We start from the raw sequence: 22,157 nt of genomic DNA on the forward strand, positions 1-22,157 counted from the left end.
CACAATGTTTTACATTTTCCTCGCCTAAAAGACCATATTCCCTTTCTCCTCATCTGATTGACCATAAATGCTTTGGCCTTTCCTCAGTAATTATCTCACTCACCAAAGCAGTGGGTAAAAGTCAAGTATTTATAGACTAATTAGTGAAGTCAACATGTCTAAGTGGAATGTTTCGCATAATAGCAAGAAGTCCCACATAGTCTTGTGAAACCAGCAAAGTTTGCTCCACAGAAAGCGAGGCTGAGAAGAAGCATGGTTGAAAGCACACATTCTCCAGGAGGCAGTTCTCTCCTGTGACTCTGAGGGCTCAGCCAGAGACGCGCTGGGCTAACGCGCTTTTCCTCAGAGCGCTGTTTTCATTTTTATTTTTTGCTGTTGTTCATTTTTTCTTTTTTTTAACTTATGAAAGCTTTAGGATATTAGCAGGTTCTGACTCTATTTCATATTTGTTCTTTTTTGGATTTTATTGTGTGTGTGTGTGTGTGTGTGTGTGTGTGTGTGTGTGTATGCACACATTTTCCTGAGCTAAGGATGTGTGCTGTCTGCATGGATGCAGGAGCTTGTGGAATCCAGAAGTGGGTGTCAGATCCCTTAGAACGGGAGATACAGAGGCTTGAAAACAGCCATCTGGGTGCTAGGAATTTACCCCTTCCCCCACCCCTCCTCTGCAAAAACATTAAGTGCTCCTAGCTTTTGACCTGTTTTTTTTCAGACCCAAGATTTGTTTTGTAGGCTTTATTATCTCATGATATGAATGGCATCATCAATATCATTTAAGTCTCGGTAGGCAGATCCTATAAAGATACAAGGAAGAGCCGTTTATTGCATGTAAAGCTCCTTTGTCTTTAGAAAATGTCTCGAAAGCTAGTAATTCTTGCCTAAGGTGTACTGCGCTTGGTTCTGGAAGCAGGCAAAGTGCTACATGGGTTGAGGAGCTAGGAAGCCTGGTTCAGGGTGTGAAGGAGGTAGCTAAGCAGGGGAGGCACTTATGGCCTGGGTTCAGTCCTTGGGACTCATGAATGGGGGGAGCGGAGAATTAACTTCTAAAAATTATTCTCTGAGTTTTACATGTGCCCCCATGGCACATGCATACTGGCATGTTGCACACATAATACATATCATACATATGCATATCACACATACAGACACAATTATATATAATTTAATATATATTTACCATTTATATATAGTATATTATATATGATGATTTAATTATTATATTATAATCATCATATCAATTATAATATGTAATTATATTAATATATCATTATATGCTATATAATATATATTATATGTTATTAAAGGTAAATATATATTATATAATATAAATATATATTAAAGGTAAATATGTATTATATAATGTAATATACTTACCCTTTATACATACACACTCAGATAGATAGATAGATAGATAGATAGATAGATAGATAGATAGATAGATAAAACACCTGGTTTTCAGCTTGTCTTTGTAACCAATTCCACATGTTTGGGGGGGCACCAATTTCTTTGTTTTAAAACTAGAGATACAAAAACCACTATGAAAATCAAAGATGATAATATCTGCAAAATTACTTAGTAAATTATATGGAATTAGAGAGAAGCCACTCTCTTAAAAAGCATTTCCTGGGACTGGAGAAATGCCTCAGTGGTTAAGAACACTGGATGTCATTCCGGAGGACCCAGGTTCTGGTCCCACCACCCACTTGGCAAATCACAACTGTCTGTGAGTCCAGTTCCAGGAGATCGGGCACCCTCACATAGACACACATGCAGGCAGAATACCGACGCACATAAGAAAAACATAACAAATAAAAAATAAAATCAAATTAAAAGTATTTCTAGTGGCATTAAGGTCACTTCTATGAAGCTTACAGCCCTGAATACTGTTGAGTAACAGTGCCCCCATTTGTCCATGTGTCCCCTCTGATCAAGTGGACCCTTTGCATCCTATGTACATTTTCTGAGAGTTGAAAAATCTTACAGGAGTCACAAAGGTAATCGTGAGACCTCTTTGCAAAATTCAGGAATGTTTCAATAGTAGGGCCCGCGTGCAATTACTTCTGTGCCCCTCCCATTCAAGTGACATTTGCACACTTGGACAGGTTCTGCACGCTTTCTTGAAGTGTGCCAGGTCTAGAATGAGAAACAAAACCAACAGCAGACCTATGTGTCTGCCTTAAGTGACAATCACCAAGTCCTTCTCATAATTGTACCTTTGATTGTTCATTGCCCCAAATGTCTTTAACCGCCCCCCCTCCCACTTCTCATTATTTGCAGGAACTGACAGCTTGCAAAACCAGAAGCCAAAGCAGAGCTGAGTCCCAAAAGGGAGATCAAAAGGGGGCCAGACACCGGAAGTGAGCTGGTTCCTAACAAGTGGTGAGTATTCCAGCTCTGGAGACAAGAACTTTCCTTTCTGACCTCTCTCGGGGCAGCCAAGGGCCTAGCAGGCTGCCTGAAGAACTGTGATTCCCTGCTCCCATCTTCCTGAGTGTGAGTCAGAATGATGGTGACCCTGAATTCACTGGACCCATGTTGTTATTGCATAGACTGCTCTGTTTCCCTGTTCAGCATGGTTATTACAGCAGGAGCCATCCTGTCCTAAACCAAACAGTGCTGCTTACATTCAGTCCTATTGCCATCAATGTCTTCCTTACTGCCCAGGGTGCCTTGCACCCATTTCTAAGTACCAGTGGTGTCATTAGGCTGTCTGCGACTGCCCTCTCTCCCCATCCAATGCCATTTCCTACCCTCTACAGAATATCATAGGCTCCAGGATTAACTTCTCTTCCTAGGCATTCCAGAAATGCCTAGATTTTGATGATTATGATGATGATGGGGGCGATGGTGATGGTGAATGATTAAATCAAGGCAAAAAATTACATCCCTAAACTAATTCATAATAAAGGTTCTCCTTCCCTGAAAACTGTGTGCCTCTAATGTTGAAAATCTTCAAATGTGCTATTTATTTGGCTGAGGTATGGTTTCTTTATCCATTATCTCAGCAGAGCACTGAAACCCTAGTCTTTTTGTGAGGTCAAATATTGACATGTGTGAGGTCAGGTAGGTCTTAGGCTTGGGTTGGTCCTTCCACACATAACAGAAGGTTATAACCAGTCATGACCTAGGCAGAAAGTATTATATCATCCTTGTACTATTTATACTATTTATTCCCAGATGTGGCCGTGATCTTACTTGGGCCTATCCTGTAGGCAATAACAAACAATTTCAGTAAATAGGAGGGGGAGGAGAGTTACAGAGGTGAGCTAAAGACAGAAGAAGGGCAAAGGGCAGCCAGAGCTTAACCTTAATCCCCACCCCTCCAAGTCTCTTCTGGCCATGGGAGTCTGTAAATGAGAAAGAGAAGGGGCAGGGATGAGGGCAAAAGGAAGAGAGAAGGCTCTTTGAATGCCGTAAAAGCCTCCAGGCTAATGAATACGTTATGATGAGTTGTTTATCTCCTAGACTAGAGGTGAGCCTTTTTCTCTGGCTGCTGCGAATTTCAAAAAATGCATCAGCTTGTGGCCTCCCTTGCATGCCCCCTTCAGGACATCAGAGAAGTCTCCCTCAACGAGGCTGAAGCTGTCAATGAATACTTCAGCCTTTTCTTTTTCAGTATTTGCCTCCCTAAGTCAGAACCAGCAAGAGGGTTGGTGAGAGACCAGAAATCCCTCAGAGTGACAAGACGAGGGGACTTGATCTGTCCTACAAAGGTTGGAGACTGAGATTTTTTTTTTTTGGCATGGGGGCATGGGGTAGAAACAAAGATGGGGATAGAATGGTCAGACAGGCCAGCAAGATGCTCTAATGCAAGGAGGCTCAGAGTAAATTTATTTTCCAAGACCCAGCTTTCTAAATGAGTGTGTCTTTGTGTGTGTCTCTGTGTGTGTGTGTGTGTGTGTGTGTGTGTGTCTGTGTGTAGAATTGAAATGCCCCCAGCTTACCAAGTGCCGTTTAACTGGAAATGGCTTCACTCTATGGCTCAGGGACATCTGTGCTGGTCATGCTCCCCTGCTCTGCTGGAGGTAGCCATGGAGAAGCCAGCTTAGGGAATCCCCAGCAGGCTGGAACAGCGACTATGCCTTGGGACATTGGGTCTAACTGGAATTTCTGAAAAGGTGCTGAGTACCCTTCTGCTCTGTGGTCCTTGATCATCAAATGCAGTCATCGGGGACTGCAGCCTCTTAAATCTTGACTATCACATTTGACTACAGTGCAGTATAACTTTCTACAGAAAAGTGGCTTTGGTGTTTGAAAATGCTTCATAGCTCTGAGATATCTGGACCATTAGGAAACAGATTTGCTGCCTCATAATTGCTGTAATTGTGAGAAGACAAATAAGCCGGCACACCTAGCTTAATAGTTCCTTCGTGCAGTCTCCTCACTGGCCACTGCTAGGTCTGTTCTGTTAGGAGTGAGTGTTAGAGCAAGGATTGAGAAAGCATTTCTTGAAGAGATCCAACTTTACCTTTATTAAAACCTTGCAAGTAAAGTCTCCGACATGGCCCAGTAAGTAAAGATGCTTGCCACTTAGCCTGGCCCCCTGGGTTTGATTCCTGGTACCCGCAGCGCAAAAGTAGAGAACCAATTTTTGGCTATTTGACTTCCATGGGTTCACCACGGCACACCTACCCAAAACGTAGCATGCATGCACACACATACTAATAATAAGTGAAAAAAATAAATAAAAATTCTCTTGTGGTGGTTGGAAAGAAAATGGCCCCCAAAGGGAGTGGCGTTATTAGGAGGTGTGGCCTTCTTGGAGTAGGTGTGGAGGAAGTATGTCACGGTGGAGGCAGGCTTTGAGGTCCTATAGATGCTCAAGTCACACCTAGTGAGACAAACCACTTCCTGTTGGCTGTCTATCAAGATGTAGAATTCTCCAGCACTATGTCTGCCTGGACACTGACATGTTCTACCATTAAGATAATGGACTGAACCCCTGAACTGTAAGCAAGCCATACCAATTAAATGTTTTCCTTATAAGAGTTGCTGTGGTCACAGTGTTTCATCACAGCAACAGAAACCCTAAGTAAGGCAGAAGTCGGGACTGGGAGTGGGATATTGCTGTGATAGAACTGACCATATTTTTGTTTGGAATAATCTGTAGTTAGGGCATTTGGGTTAGGAAATCAGTGGAATACTCTAAGCCCTGCTTAATGGGTCATGCTAGTAGGGGCATGGAAGACAGGGGTGATGAGTGTGACTTCATGAACTGTGAGGCCTTGCTCAAGAGGTTGCAGAGGAGAAGAATATGGATACGTGGCCTAGAGATTGTTCTTGTGATAGTTTGGTGAAGAATGTGGCTACTTTTTGCCCTTGTCCAAAGAGTCTGCCTGAGGCTAAAGTAGAGAGTTTTGGATTAATTCCATTGGCAGAGGAAATAACAAGACTCTGTCCTGTGGTTATTAGCATTAATTCTGATGAAGATTTGTGATGAAAAGGAGCACGCTGAGCAAATAAACATACAAAATGTACAGATTGAGAACAGGACACCAGGAAGTGGAGTAGAGCTAAATCCTGTGTTCAGGGAGGTAGACAGAGTAAGAAACAGAATAAAGGGAGTGGTGGCCCCAGGGCAAGATGCCACCCAGCTAAATTTTCAGTTTGAGAAAAGAAATTAACGAAAAGTTTAGAGCTGCTTGTGGTAATACATACCTTTAATCCCAGGACTGGGAAGTCAGAGGCTGGCAGATCTCTGAGTTTGAGGCCATCCTGGTGGTCTACAGAGCAAGTTTCAGAACGGCCACACTTAGGCAGTGAAGGACAGAAAACTGGTGAAAATCTAATTGGACGTGGGGGCCACGTTCCAGCCCTAGAAAGCAACAAAGTTTGGCAGCTTCTGCCACATGGCTCTGGAGTTAAGGGTAGAAAAAAGGGGCTGTGCAGTTTGCCTCCAGATCTAAGGAGAGCAACTGAGGCCAGGCAGGTGTCAGGACAGTCCCTGAATGGAGGCCTAAAGAGGCCATTGCATGAAGCTGAGAAGTTGAAGCCTGCGTAGCCTTGTAGACCCCAAGATGTTGGCGATGCCAGAGTCATGGGACACCTGCCAAGGAAAGCTGCTGACAGGGAGTGGAATGAGCCCAGGAGAAAGAAGTGTGCTGCAGCCAACAGAACTGAAAGGAGTTGGAGATCTGAAGAATGCTTTGATATTAGAGGTGGAAATGCGGAGTGGAGTTTGCCCAGGTGGTTTTAGGTCTTTGGTCCAGTGTTTCCTTGCTATGCTTCTTTCCCTACATTTCGGAATGGTAATGTATGTCCTGTGCCATTCTATGTTGGAAGTATGTGATCTCCTTCTTTTTGGTTTTGCTTTTATAGAAGATTACAGTTAAGAGATAGCATGAATCTCGGGAAGAGACTTTGAAATTTGGACCTTTACTTAAGTTTGAGACTCTTATAGACTATGGGAAGTGAATGCATTTTTGCTTTATGATGTGGCTACAAGCCTTTGGGGGCCCGGAAGTGGAATGTGGTGGTTTGAAAGGAAATGCCTTCCAAAGGGAGTGGCACTGTTAGGAGGTGTGGCCTTGTTGGAGTAGGTGTGGCCTTATTGAGTTAAGCCTGTCACTGTGGAAGCAGGCTTTAAGGTCAGATCTATGTTTAAATTCTCCAGCACTGTGTCCGCCTGCACACCGCTACTCCTAGCTACTGTGCTCCATGACAATACTGTACTGAACCTCTGGAGCTGTAAGCTGCCACCACAATGAAAGGTGTTCCTTCATAAGAGTTGCAGTGGTCATGCCGTCTCTTCTCAATGATAGAGACCCCAGCTAAGACACTTGTCTATGGTGATTTAGAGATTCCAGAGCTGTTACCAAACGGCAGAATTACAGCAGGAGACTACACTCTAACCACTATGGATTACTTATGATCTAACTCACAAAACATCAGGAGCCATATTTTGTGATATGAAAGCCTTGCCTGGATAGCACAAACTGATGGTTTAAATTACTGCTGTTATATATCAAATGATTTATTGAACCAAGATAATTAACTCCTGTAAGGCAACACAAAACACAAATGTTCAGCCGTATACAAGAATCCTAGAAGGCGCTGTTAGAAGGCTTTAAGGAAAAAGTGTTAGGGCAGTACTCATTGAGCATGTGCTGGTGGGAAAGTCACATGACACCCTGGAAGTTCTGTCTTCTCACATACTGTGGTGGCTAACTGCTGTACCAAGCCACCGGGAGATGCATGGACAGCTGTTATGGTAAAAATAAAATGCCACAGGTTCCCCAATGGCAGCAGTGGGCAGTGAGCATAAGACCACGGCAGGCCACGAAGGCCATGCAGAGAAAGTGGATATTTATTTAGTGGGCTATGGAGGGGAAAGGGAAAGGGGGAAGGGGAGAAGGGAGAAGAACAGAGAGAGAGAGAGAGAGAGAGAGAGAGAGAGAGAGAGAGAGAGAGAGAGTAGAAGGGAAGAGGTAGAAGCTGCCTCTTTGGGAGAGAGACTGGAAAGGAAGGAACTCAGGCTGGAAGCAGAAGGAAGATCTACTTACCTCAGTGGAGGGAGGGGAGGGAGAAGGAGTGGGCGTTGCTTGTCCCTTTCATCCAATCTCAGGAATTAGGTGAATTTGTGTACCCTGGGGTATAAGGCAAGAAAGCAGAACTCTTGAAATGCCCCACGAGGAACTGCACACTTGGCTCTCCTACTCGAGGCCCTGCATTGTCCAAGTCCCTCCAGAGCTGGAGTTGGATGCTTAGTGCCATTTGGGTGACTCTTATTTGAGCATCACATTCAACATTGTGCCTTAAAACCTGACCCTCATGCCTCAGTGTTAGTCTCTCCTGAAACTGGAAGACATGACTATGAACTTCAGGGCGGCCTAAATGGTCACTAGAGTTTCAAGCTGCCATGACAGCCCTAAAACCTGCAGTGCTATACCTGTGTTATTATGGCAAGATACTGTTTGTATTGGTACCCGAGAGGCTCAAACACACAGACACGTGCAAGAGCTTTCTCTAGACCCACTTATACAGTCAGTGTATGTAAAGTAACTGGAAATTCAGCTACGTTAAAAATAAAACATCATCCAGGAAGCCGTGTATCACTGTCCCCAGGCTGTGTTTGCTTGAAATGCCTTTGATCATAGTGGAGGCCAAAGTCCTCCTTTGATGAAGTGGGGATTTGGAGTTGCTGATGAAGCTAGTGATAATAATCATAGTTATCTTCCTAGCTTTGGGGTTAAACACAAGGACCAAGTCCTACCACACGTTAGCACTGAGTATGCTGCTATTCTTGTCTGTGCTCAGGACTTAATGGCTAGCTAAAAATACATTTGTCAGTTGGCAAATTTTCAAATTGTCACCAGTCTGCCATTCACAGGGTTGCTCCCTCACCATGCAGATCCCTGGGAACCTCGGGGCTAAGGACATCCTCGTGGAATTTATCAGAAGCCTGCTTTTTTTCTCTAATTCAAATCACTGATATTTCGATGGGATATAATTGATGTGAATTCTACCATCATTCTGTTTTAAGCAAAGTTGATTATAAAAGAAGCAGCTGTCTGGGTGTGATTGGCTAATATTTTAGTAGGTAGAGCAATGGGTGATGTTTCAGGGGTGTGGGGTGGTGGAGCAGAAGAAATGTTTATAAAAGAGAGCAAATTACTGTTTCTGCTTAAGATGGGTCTCCATCAGCTTGTGTCAGACCTGAACAACTGTTCTTCCTTATTATTAGTCCTTTCCTTTGAAGATAAGCAAGCATGTGGTTCCTTCCCTAGACTCCACTTGACCGGCAGGTACTTCCTGTAGCATGGATTCTCACTAGTCTTTATAATAAAAACCCAGAGTCAGATATAGGGGTTAATGCTGAAAGATCGGAGAAACAGAGAAGCCAACCACTAAAGACTTCTTACCCCTACCAATGCTTAGGCCAAAAGGGTGATCCTGCTTCAATGAAACAGACTGCATGTTCAGACTGAATTCTCAGCTGCATCTGAACTCCTGTCTCCTCCCACCTTATATTCCTCTCTCTGCCCAACTATATCACTCCTGTCTGCACCTCCCTGGTTTTGTGATCCCTAGTGCTAGAATCTGATGTGGGATTCTTCTCTGTATGCTAGGAATATATTTTATTACCATTGGTTAACTTTTAAAAAAGCTACTTTGGCCTTTGGCAGGGTGGATTATAGGAGGTGGGAAAACTAAACTGAATGTAGGAAGAAAGAAGGCAGAGTCAGGCAGACACTGTGTAGCTACCAAAAGAGAAAGACGCTGGAACTTTTTCAGTAAACCACAGTCCTGTGGAATACATAGATTAATAGAAATTGGCTGATTTAAGATTTGAGAGCTAGCTAGAAATATGCCTGAGCCATCAGCCAAACAGTATTGTAATTAATATAGTTTCTCTGTGGTTATTTGAGTCTGGGTGGCTGGGAAACAAAAGAACAGTCTCCATTTACAAATGACACCCCATCACCTTTGTGTGAGCTGTTTCTCTTTTAGACAGATTCAATCTCACGTAGCCAAGGGTGACCTTGAACTCACAGAAATCGCTGCCTCTGTCTCCTGAGTGCTGGGATTAAAGGTGTATGCCACCACTTCCTGGCCTCTGTGGCTAACTAGTGGCTTAGCTCTGCACCCTGGTCTTCAAGCAAGCTTTATTTGTTAGATTAAACAAATCATCACTACAAACAAAATATCACTGCAACTTCCAATTATTAACTTCTTCCCAGAGCCAAGTAATACACATCACAGCCCTTCTGGTAAGGTGACGCTTACCACTTATGTGATGAAGCTTGAGGTCACCTCAGTGGTAGTTGGGTCACGTGGAAGTCACATGGTTCCTATTGTGCTTGTTTTTTTACTACCGAAATTTAAAGCTCCTCGGCCTCGTGATTAGGCTTACAGTTATTTTGGCAATAAGTGCACTGTGTTTCATGAAAACACAACAGCACCTTCCCTAGTTGGCTTCCAGCAGCTTCTGCCAAGCAGCATCAGTGGCACTGAACATACACGGGCCCCAAGAGGAAGAAAAGAAGTGAACTCTGGTCTTCAGGTCAGTGGAAGGCAGAATGCTTGGTTAGATGTCAAGAAGTCAAGAAAGAGTTGCTTACCTGGTCTCCCATTTTATTAAAATTTTAACAGTTAAGTGTCTAACTTTTGCCCACCAAAAAGCATGCTGGGTTCTATACAAAATAAATCATATACACGCAGTGTCGCAAGTTGACCTTTTAAAGAAGCAAAGCTTGTGGTATTTGTCACACAGAGGTATATGAAAGGCCTTGGAGAGAAGAGGCTCTCAAGATAATTAAAGGAATGGAAAAGAGACAAATAGAAAAACTGGTATAAGCTCGATCCTGTGTGCTCTGAGTTGTGACTTGTTAGAAATACATTCCCTCTGCTTAGAGCTCTATGCTCTGTGCATTCGTCCTTAACTCTCAGTGCTGGGGATCAAACCCATGTTTTGTGGAGTAGGCAAGTGCTCCCCGCCAACTGACATCACTCGCCCTCTCACTGAAGCGCAACTGCTGAGAAGCGATTAGAGAAAGCAAGACTAGAGTGGAGAGAATAATAGGGAAGTGTGTCAGCCCTCTGCTAACCCCCTCTCCGCCAGTCAGCAGTGCCCATGAGAGACAGAAGGAGGTGGGAAAGATGGGCCTCTGTGGAAAGTCTCTCCAAAGGCTTCCCTGGCCAGGGCCGTGGGGGCCTGTGGGAGAGTAAAGGAGAAGGTGGCATCCAGGAAGATAGCTGTGGTTTTTATCAATCAAGAGCCAAAATGGAAGTATCTGTGGTAGATTTATATCTGCAGTAAAACCCAGTACCTTTAGAACACTTATCAAATTTATTGTTTATTGTTTTGGCTTATCCCCATCATTTAATACACTTGAAAAATTGCAAGATTTTGAAAAAATCTCTCATAGCTCGTATTTTCAACCTCTTCAATCCTTCCTTAATATTTTTCTATAATTTTAATGAAAATGATTTCAAGTAAAACTCAACCGTGTACCACAGACTATTCTTCTCTCTCTCTCTCTCTCTCTCTCTCTCTCTCTCTCTCTCTCTCTCTCACACACACACACACACACACACACACACACACACACACAAATCCCGTGGCACAATTCAGTCAGAAACCCTCAGAACTCAGGCCAGGTTGACATTGCCTCCAAGAAATTAAAGCACAATGGTTTTGTTATATTGCATTTTTCACACACACACAAAGAAAATCGAAAGAGATGATCCTGGAGGAAGGATAATTTTTGTGTTCTTTTTAATAGAACAACCCAGCACTACTACTTTCAAAAGAGGCATTTCTGTTATAAAATCAAGTTTGCAATTGAAAATGATAACCCACAAAGCACTCTCCGGGTCTAGACTGCACCTGGGTTTTCAGATTTTCAGCTCAAAATATAAAGGCAAAATTTTCTAATGGGATTATAAAGCTGCTGAGTCATAATAGAAGTTTTTCTCTCTCTCCAGTCATAAAATGCTGTCAAAAAGCATCGCCCCAAAAGAGAGAGTTCCTTTACCTGTGGAAACTCCCTCCGCAGCTCTAAACTGCACACCACCAATGACAAATGGCATACACCTCTCAGCTACAGAATGAAATGGAGATGCCAAAGGTCTTTGGAATTTAAGGCCCAGGGGTCTCGGTGCATCCTAGTTGCTATAGCACAATGCTGTGGATTTATAAACAACAGGCTGTGAAGACCGAGAACAAGGAGCTGGCGAATTTGGTCCTGATGAGGGCCTGCTTCCTGATTCACAGATGACTTTTTGCCTAGCAGTGTGGGAAGAGAGTGCTCCTGGGACTTGCTCCCATTTGTGAGGGCTCTTCTCTCATGACCAAACCACATCTCAAAGCCCCAATCCGTGGTATCACCGCCTTGGTAGGTAGAATATCAGCATCTGAGTTTGGGGAGACAGATTCAGTGTCCAACAGAGGCAGAAAGCACATATGCTGGGGATGGAAATGGGAAAGAAAGGAAGGCACTGAGAGAGCAGGTTATAGTGTCTGCTGTCTGTTCTCAGGATGGTTCTCCTGAGCACGAGAGAAAGGAGAAGATAGCCAGGGGATTAGCTTTCATATACACATTATTAGCACACTGTGTAGGAATATCATACAGGAATAGGCATTGAGTTCTCCTATAAAATGCTTTATACATCATGCTTCATGATCCAGAATCACCAAGGTGTAATATCTAGTCTCCCTGCCCCCTCCTTCCAGCAGTAAGGGTTGTTACACTAAAGACCTTTTGGTCATCTTTTTGCTTGTATTTTTATCTTCATAACAAAGCACAGAGTTTTCTTTTCGTTCCTTTTACCAGAAGTGGAGCAGAGAAGGAAATGTTGATTCTGACTGTCCAGAAGTCCCCAGGTATCTCTCCCTCCCTACACTGACTCTGTGGAACAGAGTCACATCCCTTAGCCACGGGCACACCTTTAAAGACTGTTAAGATCATTGCTCTTTTTAGCCTCTTCTCTTCCATAGAGGATCTTACCAAGTAGTGCCCTAGGTAGCTCTACTTGGAAACACATTCCTGTTGTCAGATTTCTGTCCTGCCCGGTTCCCACAATCGTTAAGTTGCAAAGAAATTACACAGAGGTCTACATTAGTTATAAATTGATTGGCCCATTAGCTCAGGCTTCTTATTAACTCTTATAACTTACATTAGCTCATTATTCTTATCTTTGCTAGCCACGTGGCTTGGTATCTTATTCAGCGAGGCAGTCACATCTTCCTTCTGTGGCTGGGCCAGGATTGCAGTGGAATGGGATTTCCTCTTCCCAGAATTCTCCTGTTCTCATTGTCCCGCCTCTATTTCCTGTCTGGTTGTCCTGCCTATACTTCCTGCCTGGCTACTGGCCAATCAGTGTTTATTTAAAATATAACTGACAGAATACAGACCATTGTCCCATTCCACATTCCCATCAAAATTATTGTTCATCTTGAAAACAAGAGCACAGCAAATGAGGCTGATTCCCCAGCTCTGCCTACCTGGAGCATTGTTCACCTGCCCTGAGCCTTGTTTGCTTTGGCTGGAAATTGTTGCCAAGATTATCTCCTTGGCTGCATTTGTTGCAAAGAAAAAGTTTGTGTTTTATATCACAGGCTTTGGGGGAGGATCTTTAATGGAAGTATGTTTAGTAACATGTTTTACTAAAACCAGTGTTGATTGAGAGCATTATAGTTTCTAAAGCACTTCTACAAATCTCATTTAAATTTGGTTTAATCCTCCTTGAGAGATGAGAAGATGATAGACTTAAAGCCAAATATGCTAGCAATCATATAAGTTGTAAATTGACATGATACTCCAGTTAAGAGTCATTATCAGACTACATATTCAGTTTAATCCTGCTCTCAATAGCTACATCTAGAATTAAGTAAACTTCAATAGATATATCAAGAAATAAGTGAACAATGCAAGTAAATAAGTAAAAAAAAATGCAAAGATAAAGTTCTCACATATAATAGAGAGTCACAATGACACTATTAACACTAATAAGACTTTAAAAATTACCTGTCATAAAATTATATATATTTATACATATACATATATATATATATATATATATACATACATACATACATATTTTTGTGTGGGTTTTTTTTGAGACAAGGTTTCTTTTTAGCTTGGTTCCTGTCCTGGAACTAGCTCTTGTAGACCAAGTTGGCCTCGAACTCACAAGATATCCGCCTGCCTCTGCCTCCCAAGTGTTGGGATTAATGGCGTGTGCCACCACCGCCCATCATAATATTATATTTTATAACTCTAAAAGCTTGCCTGCACATAGAAGTTAAAATTATCCACATGCTTTACTCAGTGATACACAAGACAACTAATGCAAAGATTTATAGGACCAAGAGGAGAACCAGAAAAATTCAAAGATGTTAAGAGATTCTGATTTCTTTTATTGATGAGTATTTTGTAAAGTAAGCATTTTGAAAGTTTGCATAGCCTGATAAAAGTTTATTTAGGATGCAGAGAACTGAACACTGAGTACAGAAACGTCCCATCTCTTTTGGTGCACATAGAATGCCTTTTCTGAAACTCGGCTAGCTCATGAACGAAAATAGCAAATCTAGAAGTACGGCAAAGGCTTACCAACTGGATTTAAGGATGAAGGGGTCAAAAGTTGACCGTGATTCATCAAGCTATCAATCAACCACAGTCTCTGCAAGCAACAGTCAATCCTTAAAGATTTCCACATTGTAAATTAAAAATGGGTTTCGAACTAAATAATGGATTAGAAAGGAAATCACAATGCAAATTCACAAATCATTTGACCTGAATGATATTAAACATTGGACATATAAAATGTTTAAGTGCAACTAATGCTATCTTTAAGGGAAATTTGTAGCTTTAAATGAATGTTAGAAGAACAGCTAAGCCAGGTGGTGGCTCATGCCTATAATCCCTAATCCTAGCACTGGAGAGGGTGAGTTCAATGTCAGTCTAGTCTATAGAATGAGCTCCAGGACTGTCACACGGCATTACCCTAATAAAACCAGGGAAAGGGACAATAAATGATAAAAGACTGAAGACAAATTTCTATGACGTACATAGGTGCAGAAATTACCAACCAAATACTCACAAACGTGATTTGTGAACACATGAAAAAGGTCATACATTACAGCTGATTTGACATACAAATCAATAATAAATGTAATACTCTATATAAGTAGACATAACTTGAGATTTCACATATGAGCATCTCAGTAAATGTAGAAAAAGACTTAACAAAATTTATCCCTTTATGATAAAATTTCTGAAGAAACTAGGAATAGAAGGAACAAATCTCAACATAATAAAGGCTATATAAAGCAAATCTATGGGCAGCATTATACTAAATGGGGAAAATGAGAGTATTTTCTCTAAAATCTGGAGTGAGCAGAGAGTATCTATTCTCTCTTCTTATTCAACACCTTTATGCAATTGGGGTCTTAACTAGAGAAGCATGACAAGAGAAAGAAATAAAAGGGGTACAGTTGTAAAGGAAGAAGTTAAGTTATTGCTATTACAGGTGAAATCATCAGACTCCATCAAAAGCTTATTAGATCTGATAAATACTTTGATTAAAGTTGCAGAATATAAATTCAAAACATAAAAATCAATCATTTTCTATATCCAAATAATTAACTTGCCAAGAAAAAAACTTAGAAAAAAAACTATCCCATTTACAATAGTCTCACAGAAGTAATATACTAAGACTAAACCTACCAAAGAGGTAGGAGTGTTCTAAAATGAAAAGGGAAGAGGGAAATCGAAAAGATGCTGGATGACGGAAAGAGCTTAACTGTTCGTGGACTGACAAAATTCACACTGAAAACGACTGTGGTACTGAAATCAGTCTACAGATTAACCCCAGATTCCAGTCTCCATAGACTATGTTCATTACTGTTCTGTTGCTGTGATCAAATGCTGTGACGAAAAGCAGCTTCTGTCTCCAGAGAGCTCGAGTCCAGACTGACGGGAAGGTATGGCGTGCAGGCAGGAGCAGGAAGGTGATTGACCGCATTTTCACTCACACACAGGAAGCAGAGAGGAAGACACAGAAATGAAATTTTAAGCTCTCTAAACCTAACCGCCAGTGACTTCTCCCAGCAAGCCCCCACCTTCTGAATGATCCATAACCTCACCAAAGAGTACCACCAACTTGGAATCAAGTATTTAAACATATGAGCTGGGGGTGAGGGCATTTTTTTAATTCTAGTTAATATATATATATATATATATATATATATATATATATATATATATATATATATAATGTTTGTACACACAAACACATGCGTGCTCACGCGCGCGCACACACACACACACACACACACACACACACATAAACTAAAATTAATAAAAACCCCCTGAATAGCAAAGGAGATCCTTCACAGCAGTAACAAAGCTAGAGCTATTGCCATATCTAATCGTAGATTACATTACAAAGTCAACAGCAAACACAGCATGATGCTGCTACAAAGGCACACATGTAAACCAATGGAATAGAGTAGAATATATGTCAAATAAACACACACAGCTACAACTATCTACTCTTTGACAAAGTTGTCAAAAGCATGCATTAGTAAAAGACAGTGTCTTTAACAAATAATATTGGGAAAACTTGATTTCCATATGTAGAAAAACAAAATTAAAGCCATGGTTTCCATCTTACAGAAAAATCAATTCAAAATTGATCAAAGAGCTTAATATTATAACTGAAAGTTTGAACATGAGAGCATAAGAACACTTCAGTACACAGGCATGGGTGAAACTTTCTAGAACTAACTCCAGTGGTCAAGAAGTAATCCCAAGGATTTAGAGATGGGATTGTATTCCATCTAAAAGCTTCTAAGAAACAAAAGAATAAAAGAATACAAAAAGAGTCTGGAGAACATGGCTCAGCAGTGAAGTGTGCTTGCTGCTTTTCTGTTGAACTTGATTCTCTTCCCAGCACCCACATCAGGTGATGTAAAATCAACTGTTTATCTAGTTTCAGGGGATCAGATGCCTTCTTGGAGCCTCTGTGGGCACCCCCATACATATGGCAGACGTACCAAACACATTAAAAGTAAAATGCCTTTCTTTTTCTTTTTTTTTTAAAAAAATAGGTTTCTGCATAACAAAGGAAGTAACCAAACAGACTACAAAATTGGGAAAAAATAATTTTTTAACTACACACTGAACAGGAAGTTAATGTCAATATATATAAAAATTAAACACCAAAAAGTCACAAATCATTTAATCAGTAAGTGAGCTAATGAGCTTGAGTAGATATTTTTCATAAAGAAGGAAGAAAATGGTCAAGAAATAATATTACTTAGAAATATGTCCAACAAACATAGTAATCAGGAAAATGCAAAATCAAACTTTTTTGGCTCATGTATATTTTCCAGACCCAAATGGGTGCTGTGGGACAATGGTCTTGTACCCTGTAAAGATTTGTCACTTATATTGCTTTAATAAAAATGCTGATTCACCAGTAACTAGACAGGAAGTATAGTCAGGGTGATGAGAACAGGAGAATTCTGGGACGAGGAAAGAATCAGTCTGCAGTTGTCACCCAGATGGAGAGGACGCAATAATGCGTGAAACAATCCCACACCAGTTTGGATTTAAAGGGGTATTTATTTTACGGGTAAAACTTACAAAATACCAACCATCAGGAAAGGAGTCTAGTTGCTGGAGCAAGAGCCGGAACCAAGCGCTCGAACCAAGAGAGAGAGCTGAAGCATGCTGCTCTTTTTTTAAAGAGAAATAGACCACGCCCAGTGAGCTGGTATTTCAGCAGCTATTGGCTGAAGGAGCAGAAGGTGCTCCTGCAGCAATGCAAGTTGAGAATGCCTTGCTGATAAAAGGTACCAAACCACATGGTTAACACAGACAAGTATTCTGAGCTAATTTAAGGTGTAAACATTAGTTAATAATAAGCCTGAGCTAATAGTCCAACCGGTTTATAATTAATGCAGGCCTCTGTGTATTTCTTTGGGACTAAATGGCTGAAGGACTGGATGGGACAGAAACCTCTGTCAACAACAGACCATGTGAGCCCACAGGAGGTGTGACAGCATATATAACACCTGCCAAAGCTCAGGCCAGCCAAAACCCTAACAAGAAAGAGGGGATGTGGGCACAAGTCCCACCCCTAGCTGAGGAGTTATTACATGATGGCTGCTGGAGAGGGAAAGTCCGTTTCCTTCAGTGCATTACAGCTGGTTTCTCAGCCACAGGCAAGGACAAACCCCCTGTCCATGACAAGCCAGTCCATCCAAGCTGGACTCGTAGGGCTTAAAGAGAGAGAAAATATGAAGTTGAAGTTGCATAGATAGGATGGTAGGGGGTGTTTGGAAAGTGTTATTGGAGGAGGATGATTATGACCAAAATCTGTTGTAGGAAATTCATAAAGAATTCATAAAACATTATTTAAAAAACTGCCCTGAGGGAATGGAGAGGTAGCTCGACAGTCAAGAGCACTGGCTGCTCTTCTTCTGTTCTAATTCAGCTCCCAGCACCCGTATGATGGCTCACAACCATCTGTACCGCCAGTTTCAGGGAATTCGATATCCTTTTCTGACTTTAAAAGGCACCAGGCATGCACATGGGACACATATACATGCAGGCAAAACCCTCATACAGATGAACTAATATTTTCAAAAAATTTAAACTCTTTTGAAATTCCATGTCTCCCCAAACAGAAAGGTTACCCCAATAAAATAAATGACAGCAAGTTCTGGGGACGGAGGGATTCTGCTTACTGCTAGTAGAAATGGAAAGTTATATAGGACCTGTGGAAATCAGTCTGAAATTTCCTCAAAACACTAAAAATAGAGCTACCATATGACTTACCTGCACCACTCTTGAGTATTCCCAAAGGACCTTTAAGGCAATACTACAGAGGCTCTTGATAATTCCTACGCTATCCACAGTAACCAAGAGATGGAGTAGATATCAGCATAGATATCCATTAACAGATAATTGGTTAAAATATGATACACACACACAGTGGAACTTTATGGAGCCATAAAGAAAAATAAAACCAAGATATTTGTAGGAATATGGATGCAACTGGAAATCAAATTAAGCAAATGAACCAGATTCAGAAAAAAGCAAGCGCCTATTTTCTTATATCCATGGGATTAGGAATGACAATGGGATGTCACAGGAGTTCCCTGCAGATTATGGAATTAGGCTGTTACAAACGGTATTTTCAAATAAATGTGATCTTTATGAAAAACATAATACCAAGTTTGTTAAAGGTGATGAGACCTGGGAGAAGAGAGGTGCTAAATGAGGCAGACTAAAGTATCCTTCAATGGCCAACTTTATTCAGAGCATCAGCCACTGTACTCTGAGGAAAGTGTACCACATGAGTAAAGTGTACAATCACTAAGACAAACCACACAGGACAAAACCATGTTTTTCCACTGTGCATATAAACAAAGAGCAATAGCCAGTTGTATCAACTAAACTGAACTAAACCCCTGTCCTCCTATCCAACACACCTTGGAGGGGCGTGAAAATATCTTCCAAAATAAATTGTGAGTTTTTTGTTTGTTTATTTTTAAGAAACTGGGATCATAAGCCCCCCCTTTTTTTGTTCTCTTGGAGTTTTCTCACAAGTACTCAGAGTTCTTCTCACACGGTGGACCTGGTTCCATCACGAGCACTCAAGAGTTCTCCTCACACGGTGGACCTGGTTCCATCACGAGCACTCAAGAGTTCTCCTTACACGGTGGACCTGGTTCCATCACGAGCACTCAAGAGTTCTCCTCACACGGTGGACCTGGTTCCATCACGAGACTCAAGAGTTCTCCTTATACGGTGGACCTGGTTCCATCACAAGTTGCATGCTGCTAAAAAATAGATGAGAAAATTGGGTTTGTTACAGGTTGGCTTAATGTAAATCTTACACTAATTTTGTAGGTATTCATTAAAAGTCAACATTCATTTGTGACAGTAATTCTTATATCAATAATACGTGTGGTTTATGCACACAGTCTACCAAGAGTCTGTCCATGCTTTATTACTCACCTCCTCTACAGCTTCTGAAAGTGATGAGAGGGAAACTGAAGGAAGCCCAACTTTATTTTTGAAGTCACGGAGAACTTGTATGAAGATGGCAGTAGATTAGCTGCATCGTTGTGATTTTAAGTTAGGAATTACCTATAGTTGCACAAGGACAGACATGGTGGGCATGATCAGGTGGCCCCAAGGACAGTGGAGGAAGACAACTAGCGTTGAGAGGACGCTTGCTTGTTGTCTTAGGTCTAGGCATTGGGTCTAGAGAGCAGGGAACACATTGATGGGAAAGTAGAGGCTAAATCTATACCTGGGAGGTGGGTTCTGCCTCCAATGGCATGCGAGAACTCTACTGGGCGATGCCCCACATAGCCCTCAGAGTTCAGGAAGTCTGAATATTATTCTCTCTTGCCCGGTTCCAGTCAGTGATGAGCAGGCAAGGAAATACGATGTGACTGTGGCTCACCATCATGTGAAGACAGAGAAAACATTGATTTTCAGCAGTTTACTCTACCTAGTTTAATTTTGAGATATGTGTCTCATCTCATGGAGACTTTGATAATTTAACTTGAGAGCTTATTAATTTTCAATGAAGTATTTTGATACAGTTGTCCAACTTCTCAGCAGCAATGCTGAGAGCTACAGGAACACACACACACACACACACACACACACACACATGCACACACACACATGCACACACGCGCACAGACACACAGTAGCTATTACCACAGTCACTATCCTCACCCCTCTACCTTCCCTGCATTTCCCATGCTACCTCATCTTGTGGGTGAAGATACATCTTCATAGCAGTTCTCATGTAGGGCGTCTTTGGCTTCAGCTAGCATCTGGGATTCCTTCCTCACAGCTCAAGAGTGAGTGTTTCACATACGCTTTGGGCGTTTTTCCCCTCAGTGATTACTTTTCAGCAGCAGCAGGCTGGTCCATTTCCACCTCAGGGAAGGTCTCTTAACCTGTGGGCCCCGTGTCACTGGTAACTAGGTAGGACCTGTGGCTGCTGACACTTCGTTAGTCTCGACTGGCATATTGACTAGATGGAGAATGCTTAGGAAATCAGGAAAGGCCCCCTCTTGTGTCTGTGAAGGCCCCTCCAGACACGGTCTGACTGCCACAGTGATGGTTTGGGAGGAAGTGGTAGCTTGCAGAGATGCAGCCTGTTTGCAAGAAGGAGGTCACTGGGTGCCTTCCCTTCACAGCTATATCTTGTCCTGGGCCTCTCTTTCCTCTTCCTGCTTTCTGGGTGCCATGAGGTAAGCAGCCTCTGCCACTGTTTCCACTGCCTCACCTCAGGCCCCAAACAAAGGCCCTATCTGCACATAGACTGAAATGTCTGTGAGCCGAAATACGCCCTTCCCCCTTCATTAGCTTTGCCTTGGGCTGAAAGGATCCACATTCTTGGAGGAGACCCACCTCTGAGGCACAGGGGTTGTAGCCCAGGAGTAAGCATTACCTCTGTCACACTGACAGATGCCACTGAACAAATGTGACTTCCATGTTCGGTTTGTGATGCTCAATCAGACTATGAATCAATCACTCTGTCAGCTTAGTTGTGAGCTTACTATAGATTCTCTCTTTAGGACTCTGGCACCCTCCCCCCCAAACCGCCACACACTCTTCCAGACGTCTCCCCCTCAGCCCTCAGTAGACATGGTTGCTCTCAGGATTGCTGCTTTTTGTGGAAGCTTGTCCGGGTTTCCTTGCCACTTCTCTCTCCTCTGTGTCGATCTGAGGAGGCCCATTAGTCCCTGGTGAAAAGTGGTCCAGAGAGAATCCTCTCACCCTGTCCTCTATACATAGCCCACATGCCCAGATCTGCAAAGACAGCCTCCACTTAGGTACAAGGAGAGAATGTTCCCTGTACTGACCTCCGCAAAAGGGGAACGGCATGGCACTTTCTCCAGTTCTGTTAAAAATGCTCCTTTGTGGGCACATGTGGTTGTGAGTGACCAGAATAATAGTGTAGACAAACTGAGGGTGATGTTGTGTTTGAGGGGCAGGAGGCCATGTGACACTTCTGTGTTTCTTTCGTCATTGTGGTTAAGGCATAATCTTTCCTTGCAGATGGGGTGGGCTTTCAAAAATGAAACAGCTTTCTAGATACTCAAAAAAACTAATTATCTTGTACCCTCATATGGTTTGAAGCCTGTAGGCAGGATATGGGCGCTTTGTATTAGATGCAAGTAAATTGGTAGTGCCTTTCTCTGAAGTAAATGGTGTAGACTTTTCTATGTAAAAGGCCAGATTTCTTAAATTCAAGGCTAGTTACCTGCTTCATTAAGAAACATGAGTGCAAATAAATTTTATGAAAAAATTATGGAAAGCAATTGGCTAGAGAGTGATTACAGAGGTTAATGTGTGTAGTAATTGCCTTATTTAGGATGTACTATCAAACAACATTCACCAATCATTTCTAGTGTAAGAAAATGATATAGCATTATAGCAATTAAAATATGATTCATTTTCCACAGTGTTTCTACATTCACTTTAAAAATAATCATTTGGGTTTAATCCAAATCAACAAGAAGTAGACAGCATCTCGATGGCGCGTTCACCTCGCCGGTGCCTTTTCCTGCGCTGGATTTGTGAACAGAGCGAGCTGGAACCTCCTGTCTATACTGTAGGGCTGAGAGGACATTCTCCTAAGGTGTCTGCCTTCCGCACAACCCCTATTCA

The 22,157-nt window shown here is 42.0% G+C and overlaps 1 protein-coding gene across 5 annotated transcripts in view; it reads left to right on the forward strand.

Annotated features, from left to right (window-relative positions):
• Enox1 (ecto-NOX disulfide-thiol exchanger 1) overlaps positions 1–22,157 on the forward strand; it is a 565,092-nt gene that overhangs the window by 226,607 nt on the left and 316,328 nt on the right. For 4 of the 5 annotated variants that reach the window (XM_075949640.1, XM_075949644.1, XM_075949642.1 and 1 more), the window contains exon 3: positions 2,278–2,379. The exons of the other annotated variant lie outside the window; for it this stretch is intronic. The gene's annotated coding sequence lies outside the window, so the exon portion shown is untranslated. The remainder of the gene's footprint in view (positions 1–2,277; positions 2,380–22,157) is intronic. 5 annotated transcript variants of the gene reach the window in all.

This window comes from Microtus pennsylvanicus, chromosome 15 (assembly GCF_037038515.1).
Source record: "Microtus pennsylvanicus isolate mMicPen1 chromosome 15, mMicPen1.hap1, whole genome shotgun sequence".
NCBI lineage: Eukaryota > Metazoa > Chordata > Mammalia > Rodentia > Cricetidae > Microtus > Microtus pennsylvanicus.